The following is a 14,390-nucleotide window of genomic DNA, read 5'->3' on the forward strand; positions in this document are numbered from 1 at the left end:
GCCAGTCTCAGCCTCCAGGCCCACATTCCAGGCAGCCGGTAGAGGGGAAAGAAGGAGAGGAATGCCGTCTCCTTTGCAGAGGTAACATCTCCAATTTCCTCTTTCATCTCATTGGCCAGGACTCTGTCTGTCCCATGGACCCTCCTAGCTGGGAGGGCTGGTAGGTTGTCCTGTATTAGTTAAAATGAAAGAAATGGGAAGTGGATTTTGGGGGGCACTCAGTAGTCTCTGGTATATATAGTTAATTTGGGTGGAACATTTAAGAGTATAAAAGCTACCTATGTGAATACCCAGAAATTAACAATTTGTGACATGGCATTTTAAAAAAATGAAGTAAAAATTACATAGTGAAATTCACAGATTTTAAGTGTACAGTTCAATGAGTTTTGACAAATGTTCACAACCATATAACCACCACCTAAACTGAGATAAAGAAATCTCCAGAAAGTCCCTATGCCCCCTCCCGTCGATCCTCACCCCATTGGCATCCATTGCTCTGATTCTATTATCATGGGTTAATTTTGCTTGTTTTTGTACATTGTGTCTACGGGATCACACAATACACCCACTCGCTAATGTGCAAAGGAATCCGATAGTAGATTTTTTACTGTTGTCCTAAATGTGAAATGTCAGATAACGAGATAGTTGCTAAGTGAGGAGTTAGCTGTTTTATTCTTTTTCCATGTGAAGCCTTTTGTTCAACAAGAGTGTTTTTGAGGTTGATCCATGTGGTTGTGTGTGTGTGTCGGTGAGTGGGTCACTCTTTGTTATTGCTGATTAACTATTTTGCTGTGTGACTGTGTCACGCTTTGTCCGTGCTCCCGTGGGTGAGCATGTGAGTTGCCCATTTTCTGGGTGCTGTGAATATTCTTGTTCAAGCCTCTTTGTGAACACAGGTTTTCATTTCCCTTGAGTAAATTTCTAGGTGTGCAATTGCTGGACTGCATGGCGAACTTATGTTTAACTTTGTAAGAAGTGGTGAAACCTTCCCCAAATTGTACTGCTTCTTGTTCTCATCATCAACGTGTGAGAGTTCCAGTGTGTTCACCCTCTCGCCAATACTCGGTGTTGCCTGTTTTGAAAATTTCAGCTCTTCTGGTGTGGATGAAGTGTTACCTCGTGGTTTTAGTTTCCACTTTGCTGATGACTTATGGTGTTAAACATCTTACTGTCCATTCCTTTGTCTTCTTTTCTGTGACTGTTATCTTTATTTAGGAGCGTTTTGGTCAATTCCAATGGTGAGTTAGTAGATTTTTGCATAAGCAGTGAGTTAGGGTTAGTCTACAGTTACACATGAAAGAATTGAGAACAAAATTTTTTTTGGTGAAAGTATACATAGCAAAACATACACCAATTAAACAATTTCTACATGCACGATTCACGGGCATTGATTACAGTCTTCAAGTTGTGCAGCCATTCTCACTATCCTTTTCCACATTATTCCATCACTGTGAACGTAAACTCACTGCCCCCTAAGCTTCTCATCTAACCTTTCGGGTTGTTCTTGTCAATTTGATCACATTTATTTTGGGGGGTTATATATGCCTGTGTCTTCCTTTGTGAGGTGACTTTTCACGCCTTCCGCAGGTCTTTTGCCTCTTTTTAATCAGAGGTTTCCTCTTTTGATTACTAATTTATAACATTTCTGTATGCAATCTGGATACAAATCCTTGTATATTGTGTACAAACCCTATGTATATTGTGATTGTTTTCTCATGTTGGTCTTGCATTTTTATTTTTCTAATGTTTTATTTTGATGAGTAGAAGTCTTTGATTTTGAAGACCAATTTCTCATTTTTTGTTTGTTTATTCTCTAAGAATATTTGCTTACCCTAATTTTGCAAAGATAATCTCCCATAATTTCTTTCAAAGGCTTTATAGTTTTAGCTTCTATGTTGAGACTTATGATGCACAGTGAATTGCTCGTGTGTGATGTAAACAGTTCCAGTTTTCCTGTACAGTTGTTTAGTTGTCTCAGCGTCATGTGTTGAAAAAGCTTTCCTGTCTCCGTTGAATCACCTTTGTGACTTTGCCAGAATAAATTGACCGTGTGTGTGGCTCTATTTCTGGATGCTTTGCTTTTCCAGCCGATCATGTTATCTATTTTATGCCGGTCCTACACAGACTTGGTTATGTAGCCTTCTACTAAGTCTTGAGATTAGGTGGTGAGTGCTCCGTCTTGGTTTTGTTTTGTTTTGTTTTGAGCTTCCTTTAGTGTCTAGGCCTTTTGACTTTCCGTATTACCTTTAGAATCAAGGTGTCAGTAGATACCAAAAAAAAAAAAAAAAAAAAAATGCCTTGTTGGAATTTTGATTGGAATTTCATTGAATCTACATATCATTTTGGGGAGGGTTGCCATCTTTTTAACATTGAGCCTTCCAAAACATGGCCATGGTTATCTGTATTTGTTTAGGTCCTTGTTAATTTTTCTCAGCGTTGTTTTATAGTTTCCAGCTTAGAGGTCTTGCATGTATTTTATAAAATATGTTTCTGAATACTTTTTAAGTTTTTGATGGTATTCTAAACCAATTTAAAAAAAAATTAAGATTCTTGCTTCTGGTATTTACAATTACTCTTTGTATGTTGATCTTATACTCTGCAATCTTGCTGAATTTATTTATTAGTTCTGGGAGTGGTAAGCAGATTCACCAGGGTTTTCTGTATTGAAAATAATGATGTCTGTGAATAAATAAAGATACTTTGCTCCTTCTGCTCTCATTTCTCTGCCTTTATTTCTTTTCTTTCTTTACTGCCCTGGCTAGAACCTCCAGTACGATGTTGAATAAAAATTGTGGCAGCGAATATCTTCTTCCTCTTCTCAGTCATAAAGTGAGAGCTTTCACTATTAAGGCGGTATTGCCTTTGTCAGGCTGAGAACTTTTCCTTCTATTCCTAGTTTGCCGAGAGTTTATATCCTGAATGAGTGCTGGATTTTATCTGCTGTTCTTTCTGCATGTATTGACATAGTCATACGGTCTTGCTCCTTTATTCTGTAAATGTGGTAAATTTCAAGCCACTCGAGGTGCTGAGATATACATCACTTCATCCATGATATATTATCCTTTTTTCCCACATTGCTGGTTTAAATTTGCTCATAATTTGTTTAAGATTTATGTGCTTATGTTCATGAGGGATGTTGGTCCTGTAATTCTCTTTTTTCTTAATGTCTTTGCGGCATTTTGGAATCAGGGTTGTTCTGGAGTCATAAAATGAGTTTGGACGTGTTCCCTGTTCTGTTTTCTGAGTCGAGTGTGAGATTGTATGTTTTTGTTTTTTTGTTTCCTTAAGTAGTTGGAAAAAGTCACCTTGGAAGTCATCTGGGCCTGATAATATTTTTTGTAAATTGCCTCGTGATTAGAATTCCTTTAGTTTAATAGATTTAGGCGCTGGCCTTCCCCACCTTGGGGGAACACACCCCAGCCCCCAGCCATTGGCTTTCTGCAAGTAAAGCATTTGTGCTCTTCAAGACCCTGTGGATTGATACTGGTCGGAGGGACTACGAGCAGAGTGCCTTGCTAGGCACTAGGCTCGTGGGCTTGGCCTCCCGTTGAGGAGTGCTCACGCGTTCCGGAATCATCTGTTTGCTCCGAAACTGTGTTACGTTCTCCGGGAGGTAAATTGGAAGTCGCCCGCTATACCTATCTTTGGTGTGATGCTGTCTGTACTTCTGTACAAAGTAGGCTTCCTTTTCCCCATGTTCCAGTTACTCACCTATTGCTTTGTGCAGTGACTGTTGATTTCTTTTTTTGTATAGCTTACATTACTCACTTACAGCAGTGTCCCTTACCTGCGGTCAGCTGCGGTCCAGAAATAAACAATTCATAAATTTTGAATTGCGAGCGGCTCTGAGCAGTGTGATGAAGCCTCGTGCCATCCTGCTCCGTCCGCCCAGGACATGAATCACCCCTTTGTCCAGCATAGTTATTGTTGTTCATCTCTTAATGTGCCTAAATTTATAAATTAAACTTTATCATCGGTGTGCTTGATAGGAAAAAATGTAGTGTAAATAGGGTTGGGTACTATCTGCGGTTTTAGGCATCTACTGGGGGTCTTGGAACATATCCCCTGCGGATAAGGGGGGACTACTGTGCTTTCCTTCCCTAAAAATATTGGAGTGAAGACTGTCAATTTGGAAAATTGTGACCGTCTTAATAATTTTATAACTTCTTCCAATATTAAGCTTCCATGAACAACCGTCATGTTCAGAAAAAATGGCAGCTCTTTCCTAACCCTGACTGATCCCCATGCCATCTTCCTGTGGCTCCAAGCTTGGACCTCTTCACGCCTGGACCTCTTCCAAGCTTAGACCTCTGCAGGGTCTTAGAGTCTCCTGGGAAGGGCTGTGGTATATGAGTTTATTTTTCTAATGTTGTTGTTTTGGGGCTTTGTTCAGTTTTCCATAAAGTTGATTGTAGTCTACGATTCCATGAAAAAATGAACTGTGCAGTGCTGGTCACACTTAGGAAAACGGTGGCCATTGAACTCAGATCTGGGTCATCAGAAAGAACTGCTCATGCATTGTTGTTCATTCACGAGCGATTCCCTCTTTTTTTCCATCATTTATTGTTTCATATCAAACTTTTTGGAAAATTATAGGAATGTGATACTGGAAAAGCTGTGTAGCTCAGCCAAATTAAACCACTGTGAGACTTTCTGCATTTTGAAAGACGTAGAAAGTACACACAGGCCATTTCTCCTCTGTAGGGTTGGCGGTAGCCCAGTGCAGGGATTCAGGGACCAGGGTTGGCATAGCTGCCATCTTGTTTGACCTGGCCTGGTGCCGAGGCTGGGTGGACCACACTACCAGGCCTACCCTCCCCTGAGGACCTGGGTGGTCACCTGGCCAGGCAGGCCTCCTGCACCCAGTAGGTGGGCATAGGCCTGGGCCCTCTGGCAGGTGTGATGGGTCCCCAGGACCCCTGATGAGCACCTGACCCTTCAGAGAGCCTCTGTGCTATCCCCAGGCGAGCCACCAGCCTCATTTGATTCACCACCAGTTTTTGCCCCTCTGATGTGCCTGTAATCACTCCATTGGAAGAGTGAAGGTAAGGAGCCCTGGTGCCACAATGGTTAAGTGCTCATTGCTAACTGAAAAGTTGGTGGCTGGAGCCCACCCAGTAGCTCTGCAGAAGAAAGAACCTGGCGATCTGCTGCAGTACAGACCACAGTCAAAAAAACCCATGGGGCAGCTCTACTCTGTCACATGGGGTTGCTTTGAGTCAAAAATTGACAGGAGGGCACCCAGCAACAACCACCTTTGTGATCTTCCTGCAGGGAGCCGGGCGTGCTGAGATCATGTGAGTGTGCTGGTCTGGGTGGCGTGGACTGTTTCAGCCTGCCTTCACAGCCTCCCTTTAGCCTTCAAATGTTTTAAGTAATCAAGTTGACGTCAGGAGTCCATGTGACTCCTGGGGGCATGTACTTTGCTCGGGGGACACTGACCTCATGTGGGCTCATCCTCCAGGCTGTCCCTGTCCCTCCAGACCTGTCCGACAATGGCCAAGTCCAGGTCAGTCCTCAAGGCCACATGTCACAGAAATCTTCCAGGGAAATTCACAGACTCATTCTTCCCAACGGATGGGGACATTTTAACACCGGTAGTTGCAGCGGCTACTTGTTTGTAATTGATCTTTCACAGACAAGCAGAAACAATTCCTAACGACAAACATAGGAAAATTCACTCCCAGGGAACACAACATCCAGAAATGGCTTTGTAAGCTTTTTACCCACTGTCGAGTTCCGTTGTCTCGTTACATTTCTTCAGTGGCTTGAAATAATGATTTGTGTTGTGTGTGTTTAAAAATGTAATCATTTCATTGTACAGAGTGTTCCTAAGGAACCCTCGTGAGTCAAATCAACAGGTTTCTGTGGGGAAAGTTTGCCAAGCTCTTTCTGGCTGTGCAGAAGCCGCCTGGCTTTTGAAACAAGTGTCTGAGCGCCCAGGTGAGGCTGGGCTGACTCATTCCTGCTGCTCCTCTGCTCCTTAGTTCCCAAACAGCGGTGCTGTCAGCTTTGAAAGATCTCCCCTCCTGCGCCTGACGTGGAGGGGCGGATGATCAGCCATGGATAGGGAGTTAGTCTCCTGACTTATGTTGTCAATAACAGACTCTGTACATACTTCACTCCATGCTAAACATTCACCGCGTGTCCTTTAGATGCCACACAGCAGCGGCATCTTTCAGGTTGATGACTAAAAAGACAAGATAGGAGCGGGGATGTTCCTTTTCAGCTACATGGCTTCCTGGTAAAGAATCCCCTCGTTCTCATGATGGGAAGGGTCCCGTGGCAGCTCCACTGGCCCGCGGAACATGCGGCACTGGGTGGAAGGCCAGCTCTGTTTGTGGGGTGTTCAGGTAGGGGCAGCTCTTGGATTTTAGTCAAATGAAGAAAAGCGTCTTAGTCTCCTATTGCTGCTATAACAGAAACACCACAGGCGGGTGGCTTTAATAAACCGAAATTTATGTTCTCGCAGTTTGAGGAGGCCACAAGTTCTAATTCAGGGTGCTGACTGTTGGGGAGAAGGCTCTCTCTCTCCTCTCTCCTGGCTTCTGTTTCTCAGTTCCTTGGCAATCATCGTGTGCAGTGACACCTGTCTTCCGCCACCTGTGCTTCCTTGCTTCTGGGCCTGGTCTACTACTGCGTATCTCAAAAGTGATTGGCTTAAGACACACTCTACACTGATGCGGTCTTATTAACAAAACGAAGAAAACCCTGTTCCCAAATGAGATGACATCCACAGGGATGTTGTTGCTGGGTGCCATCGAGCGGATTACGACTCATAGCCACCCCACGTGACAGAGTAGAACTCCCTACAGGGTTTTCTAGGCAGTTACCTTTACAGGAGCAGATCGCCAGGTTTCCAGCGTGGCTCGTAGGTTCGAACTGCTGACGCTTTGGATAGCAGCAAAGCATTTAACCATTGTGCCACCAGGGCTCCTTATCCACAGGGATAATATTTTCGGGGGACACAGTTGAGTCCGTGACAGAAAGCAGCTATCATAATACACCGTCAAGTAAACTCAGGATGTAGAAGCCCTGCTGTGTGCGGTAGGAGACTGTGGCCCGTGCGGAACCTTCAGCATCACTGTTAACTGGTTCGTTATGCTCGTTTTGGCTGGTGACGGCCCCCTCTCTGGGTCCGATTTGCAGGACTCTCCTGCCTCACCTCATCACTGCTTCTGCTTCACAGATGTGGAGTCACGCTTTCCTACTTGGTTCCCGACCTGGAACGTGACACACACAGTGCGTTCCTTTGTTGACGTCCACCCCCTTTTTGTGATGACGTTTTCTTTCCAAGTTTCAGCGGTTCAGTGTTATGTGCGGTCGGGGTGGAGGGGCAGCAGGGGGTTGGACAGTATTTAAGCCAGTGTCGCTGAAATTTAAAGTCCTCTTGTTTTCGACCCAGCTAGGAAAAAAGAGTCCAACGTAAAAGTTTTAGTTCATGTCAGCTTTATTACCGTGTGGCAGGAGACAGAAATGGCAAAACTTGCATGTCCATGAGTCAGAAGCAAGCTGGTTCATTTAATTGTAAGCCTGCCAGTATCCTCTTGGAAGGAAGAAAAGAACAGCTAAATGTTTCTAACATTTGGAGTGAAAGAAGGCATTCGAGTAAAAGAAGAAAATTGGTTACCTTCAAGCAGAGAAAGGAGGAAGTTTTCGGCTGTGTGGCACACGCAAACAAAACACCCGAAGTCCCGCACTCTTCACAACATGTTTCCTCCTGGGTGGCATTGGTGTCACCTTTGTGTGGTCCTGCTTTGAAAGGATGGCAGCTTCCCCAGGGGCTGACCTGTCTCTTCACACCGCCACCGAGAATGTTCCTTCTTCTCCATGAGGAGGAGGCATGGAACTTGCCACACTTGGGCCCTAGTTAGGAATTACACTCGATAGTATGCTGTCCACAGAGGGAAAAAATCCCCCAAATGCCATTACTGAGTTTAGGTACCATCACAGACAGCTGTGGTGGCATCAGAATTTACTAACAGCCTCAGGGAAATCACTTCCTGGTTAAAGTCCATGGGCCTCTTGGGATCCTCTCCAGCTGTGGCTGCCATCTGGAGGGGAGACCCACTGGGGGCTGGACCCGCCTCAGTGCTCTGCCGGGTACATGCATTGTACCCTTGGGTATGTGCACTGTACCTTCAGGTACACGCATCCCTGGGTGGACTAATGGTGAAGGCAATCAGCTGCTAGCCTACAGGTTGGAGGTTTGAGTTCACCCAGAGGCGTCTTGGAGGAAAGGCCTGGCCATCTACTTCTGAAAACTCAGCCACTGAAAACCCTGTGGAGCACAGTTCTGCTCAGACACACGGGGCTGCCACGAGTCGGAACTGACTGGATAGCAACTGGTGTTGATAAAAGAAGGGGAGACAGAGAGAGACTGCTGACGGGGTGAGGAAAGACCCTCACAGGATCTTAGGAGGAAAATTTGAGAGAGGAGGCAGATACTCCCTCAACTTGTTTTTACGTCAGAGTCTGCCAGAATCGGTGCCGACCTTTCCCTCCCAGTAGAAGTCTTCTTCACTCTCGTCTCAGCCCTTTGGGAGGGCCTGGGCGACGGTCCTGATGGGATGTGGTCCTGTAGAACTTGAGTCTGGTTCGTGCGGCCGCCTGCATGTATCTGTCCTGAAAGTAGAACTTTCACTAGTCAGAGTCCAATTTGGAAATTCAGGCTCAAAGCTTGTTTGTAGGGGTATAGTTAGCCATCCTCCTCAGGAGCTTTACTAGCACACCTTACACTCTTATGCCATTATTATTTTTTTTTTTCTTGCTAAGTGGTTTGTACTCAGTACTTGTCAGATGGCGACATCTCCACTGTAGGGGGGTGAGCACTGGAAGTCAGCGAGGAGGTTGGCAGCTCAAGGCCCACCTTCGCCTCCTTCCTTGGTACCATGGCTGCGTGTCAACCCTGTATCTCCCTCTCCTTTGGTGAAAATGCAGCCTTCTGGTCCCCAAGACCATGGATGTATCTTTCTCATGTTTTGCCTTTGGCTCTTGACTTCCGGAATGCTGTTTTATTACTCACATATCTTTAAATAATATTGTTTGATACTTTAACCAGTTTTTTGTTTTGAAAATGTTCATGTTATTTAAGCTGCAAACTCGCAAAATATACTTGGTTCGTTAAATGTATTTCCTTTAAAATTTCATCAGTAATTACATCAGCTCCTTGATATTAGTGTACAGGGCAGCTCTTGCATACTAATCAGTTCAGAATTTAAGTTGAGTTAAAGGTTAAATGAGTTTAATTTTTGAATGGAACTGAAGCATTATCTTGTGGCGGATCCATCCCGAATTTTTATTTCTAGTTCTTTATCAAGTGAAGAAGTGGGTCTTTTTATGATAAGAATATCAGTGAGTAAATTCCTGATGGCGCTAGATTCACTAGTGTAGTCACTCCTTCTAGAATGTTCCTGTGTCTGTGGTTGGACAGGCCCTGCCCTGATCTCCAAGGATGAGGCAGAAATGGATGGGCGCCTGCCGTGAGGAGCACACACCCTGCACGGAAGACAGGCACTGAGCATACAGTGAAACGCAGGGTCCTGTCGGCGCTTGACAGGGGTTTGGGTGACTCTTGGGGGCGAGCACTGAAATCCCCCAGACAGGAGAGTGTGTGGGCCTGAGCCAGGGTGCTGGCAGTAGAACGTGGCATGACCACATTGAGACAGAGTTTGGTGGTTCCTGTAGGACCTGGCACTGACCGGATGTGAGAGGGCAGAAGGAGGCATTTTTTTAAATTGCTGTAGAAATGCATATCACATAGTATTTGCCAGTTTAACATTTTCACACGTACAGCAGAGTGACATCACTTACATGAATCACGTTGTGTAAGCGTTACCTGTATCTGCTGCCAAATTTCTTCACCATGAACAGAAACTCTAGTCCTTTCCCCTCCCCCCCAGCCCTGGTAACCACTGAGAAACTTTGATCTCTGTAGTTGCCTATTCTAGATATTTCATATGGGAGGAATCATACAACATTTGTCCTTTTGTATCTGAATTAATTCACTCAGCATCATGTGGTCAAGGTTTATCCATGTGGTGGATGGGTCAGAACTTCATTTCCCTTTATGACAGGGTCGTATCCCACTGTCTGCAGCACATTTAGTTTATCCGTTCGTCAGGTGATGGACATTTACGCTGTTTTCCAAGTAGGGGCCATTTCAAGATGACTCCAGTCATGCTAGGTGCTGGTGCTGTCTCCCAGGCAAGGGTTTGGGGGAAACAAAGCAGGGTGCACAGAGAAGAAAAGAAGGATCTGGAAGAAGACGTTTAACAAGTGAGCTGCCCAAGAAGAGGCATCAGAGAAGATTGGAGAAAAACAGAAGAAGAGGACAAAGACGGGGAGAGAAGGGAGTTGGGGAGCCAAGGAAGGAGAGTTGGGTGTTTGTTAGAATTGCCTTAGGGCATCGCTTCTGGAATCAGACTCTGTGGGTTTATATGTATTTATTTCAGACTTTCTTCAAGCTGTGAAAATAAGAATTTCTTGCCACTTGGTCTTTTTGGAGACCAACATGCAGTACCTAGTTTTTGTGTTTTTGCAGCATTGGCTTTTGGAGGTCAGCTAAAGGGTGCCTGCTCAGCATAGTCCCGAGTGGAAGCGGTCAAAGCTGGTATCGGCGTGCCAAACCGGTGGTGAGCCACAGAGGCGTCCCAGCGGAGAGAGAGCCAACATTGGGCCGGTGTTCACATCAGACGTCACTGATTCCAGATGAGTCTGGAGCTTCACGTGGGGGCTGGGGAGGAGCAGAGGAAAGAATACCTTCACCAGAAAGGCCATCGATTTAATGTGAGAAGTCTGCAGACTTCTGCTGCTAAGGCAGCTTGTTCAGTTTCTGTCTAGACTGGGCCACAGACTCTAAACAGAACCCAGATCATAGTTACAGCTCAACGGCAGGTGAGCTTGGGCCTAGTTTTCCCTGATCTGTGTTAATTGTGTCAGGGCAACTTGCCCCTTCTTCTCTTCCCAGCTCAACTCGTTTCACCAAGCTCTCGTGTCTAAGGACTTCCAGGATTGTGTCCGTAAATGTTTCCATGGTCTCCCCTGTCTACCTCCACTCAACACACACACACACACACACACACACACACTTTAAATAAAAGGGTTTATGTGATAAAAAGAGGTCCCTGGGTAGTGGAGACGGTGAATACACTTGGCTGCTAACTGAAAGGTTGGTGGTTTGAGTCCACGCAGAGGGACCTCAGAAGATCTACTCTGACACACGTGGGGTTGCCATGAATCAGAGCCAACTTGATGGTAACTGGTTTCATGAGGCATGTTATTCCACTTCACCTACAGAATTGCAGTGTGGCTCCAAAGAAGAACATCAGTCTTTCTGGGTTGGTGTTTACGCTCACTTCCAGCGGCTGCTGGCAGACTACAGTGCTTGCATGGTGTGTTGGGAGTTTACAGTGTTCTTGCCATCATCGTTCCTCATGGGATCCGAGTTATCACTTCTAAAGCCACTTTTCCTGCGCCTTCTTCCAGACAATCGTCTTCCCCTCCCTTATCGGCCAGCACAGGTGAAGCTTTTCAAAAATGCTCTCTCCCCAACTCCCTGTGCACCATGCTGGGGAGCCTTCAGCTTCTGAAACACACGTTCTTCTCCTTCCATCAGCCTCTTCAGAACCAGAGCTGGCACCGTCAGGCAGACCTGAAGAACTACTGGGCCAAGGACATGGCTTTGGGAGGCGACATTTATTTTCATTCTCAGGGAGCCGATGTGCTGTCGGGAGAGGTCCCCAGCCAGCTACTGTTGGTGCCGGGTAACTGGGCCAGGGTCTCCTGTGCAGAATGTGGCCATCCTGACGACAGGGTTTTCTGCCGGGGCATTTAGACAAGCTACCAACAGAAGGTAAACAATCCTAGGAGGATGCGGTGATGAGGGGAAGCATGTCTTTGAGACCTAACCCACTGTAGTGGGAAAGTAGAAAAACTTGACATTTGCAGATTCTTTGTGGGTTTCTCAAGTAGAAAAATGTTCTGTGTGTAGTACGTGTGTGTATAATATATGAGATCATTCTAGAAATTTCTGTTTTACTTTAATGTTCTCTCTATTAAAAATACATACTTAAAAAACTAGGGGAAAAGAAAATGTTTACCGTTCTCGTGAATTATTACAGATACCCCAGAAGCAGCCTCCCCAAAGTAGTGGTTTTTCCTTTCTAAAACTCATCTGGAAGAATACCTGGCTTTCTGATCTTTATTTCACCCAGTTCTGTGGCTCTGCTCGGTAGAGTTATTGTGTAACTGAGCACTGCTTTTATTAAAAAGAACTGGGCCACTTATTTCTGTCAAAGTTTCTGGTGTGTTTAAATCTTCTCTAGGTAAACAAAACTTTTATTGGAAATAATATTTTGAAGCTGTTACGCCTTTCTCACAGAAGGGCTGCTGAAAGCCATGTGCTGGCCCTCCTGGTAGCCTGGGTCTACACCTTTCAGTTCTCTGACAGTGACTGAGCTTGGGTTTTTCTGAGGGGCCCATGTGGGGCTGAGCAACTAGGGCAGAGAAGGGAGGCAGGGTCCCACTTCCACCTCTCAGAAAGGGGTGAGTGGTGGTGCCAGAGGTGACTTCCACATGAGCACAGGTAAGTGCAATAAACGTCAGAATAAAGCCATTAGGGTCACACTGTGCTGTGCCATTCTGCCAGAACAGCTAAACTCCAGGCCCACAGGCCCCATACAGGTGGTGTGATGCTTAATAGTGTGTGTTCACTTGGCTGGGCTGTGATTCTCAGTGGTTTGGCATGCACCAGCCTGGGTGCTCTTCCGTGATGTAATATAATGGAATCACCTTCAATGATGTGATCTTGCGAGCAGCCATTCAGTTGAAAGGGGAGTTTTCTTGGGGATGTGACCTGCCTCCAGGATGTAAACAGATGTTCTGGCAAAACTTACTCTCTCTTGACCCTGCATGGTGTTGGGTTTTCAGGGTCAGCTTGGAGCAAACAAAGCTAAGGCTGTCGGGCCTCCCCTCCCATGGGGGGCTGAGCGCTTACCAGTGGGGACATATCCAGGGAGAGGAAGGGGGGCACGGAGGATCAAACCAAGAGCGAAGGTAGATGGGCGCTGAAGACCAGGCCCTGGGGCACCGGAGCCGTTTGTGCTGGAGAGGTGGGGCCCTCTGCTGCCCCTCCCTCGTGAAGGGGAGACCAGACGGGGGGAGGCCAGGGCTGTGGCAGAGTTGCCGGATTCTCTCCAGTATTGATGGAAGCCTGTGGCACGTCTAGATGGCCCAGACTCGGAAGCACAGAGGGTGGGTTGGGGTGATTGGGGCTCAATACCTGGCCTCTTAAAGCTGTTTTCTACCCATAATGCCTTCTTTTAAAAAGTAGAGAACCAAACATAGCCAGTGGGTTTCTTTTTTTTCCCCAGAACTTTTTTTTTTAATTGTTGTAAAAATTATTTCTAGGACGACCCTTGCCAGTCCAACACTTGTCAGGTGTACAACTGAGTGACACCAATTACATGAGTCACCTTGTGTAACCGTCACCTGTAATCACCGCCGAATTTCCTGCTGCCGTACACGGAAACTCGCTGCTTCCTAACATAGCCGGTTGATGTCTTTGTTAGAATTTGTTCATTTACTGAATTTGGACAATATGCTGAAGGAAAAAAAAAACAGAAGTATTTTGTATCGTTCCAGTTTGCTGACATCATTTAAAGCCAACAGTATCCTTGCTTCCAGTGCCAGTTGGTCCTGCCAGACAAGGTTTGTGAGAACAAGCACAGGACTTTCCCTGACACTCATCCATTTCACTAATTTCTTCTGCAGTCCTCAGCCTTTCTTCCCTAACGATCAGGCCTGCTCCTGGCATCTCTCATTAAAGGGATAATTAATCATGTGATACTTTGTTGTTTTTTGCATCTGAGTTTTCAAGAGTGCTCCACATTTTTATGGCCTGAAGATCCATATGCCATAGAGATAATGCCATCAACTAGAAGCTGCCTTCTGGAGAAGAAATTGACAAACAACTTCATAGCTGCATTTTTAGCCTTAATATCTAGAGGCCAAAAACATGTGTAGGATTTATGAAGTTTCTGAATTTAAAATATAAGCAATAAAATGTTCTTAAGGTGGCTCCCCCATCTGCATCTATTATGACAGAACCCTTAAATTACTTTAGCATGTGACATTTTAATAGTAGCTTTTTTTTTTTTTTTGACAAATTGTGTCTAAGGAAATGAGTTTGCTTGCATGAAAAGTTATCTGTGTTTGCAAACTTGAACAGTTTTGCTGGTTAAGCAGTCTAGACATGATAAAGACATTTTTTTGTCAAAGAATGACTTTGAAAGTATATTTAAAAGAATCATGGCTGCTGTGAGAAGCCCCTAGGAGAAGTCTGTTTTAAAGGAAGACCGCTGTGTGTGACCCCAGGGCGGTGTGGAGGC

General features: G+C 45.4%; 1 protein-coding gene across 5 annotated transcripts in view; it reads left to right on the forward strand.

The window, feature by feature from the left end:
• The window catches only part of LOC126059900 (uncharacterized), a 107,327-nt gene that overhangs the window by 67,693 nt on the left and 25,244 nt on the right, over positions 1 to 14,390 (forward strand). For 4 of the 5 annotated variants that reach the window (XM_049855949.1, XM_049855948.1, XM_049855947.1 and 1 more), the window contains one exon: positions 1 to 14,390. This exon is cut by the window's right edge and continues 25,244 nt beyond it. The gene's annotated coding sequence lies outside the window, so the exon portion shown is untranslated. The other variant, XM_049855951.1, reaches the window with a different exon arrangement.

Source organism: Elephas maximus, chromosome 16, assembly GCF_024166365.1.
Source record: "Elephas maximus indicus isolate mEleMax1 chromosome 16, mEleMax1 primary haplotype, whole genome shotgun sequence".
Taxonomy (NCBI): Eukaryota; Metazoa; Chordata; class Mammalia; order Proboscidea; family Elephantidae; genus Elephas; species Elephas maximus.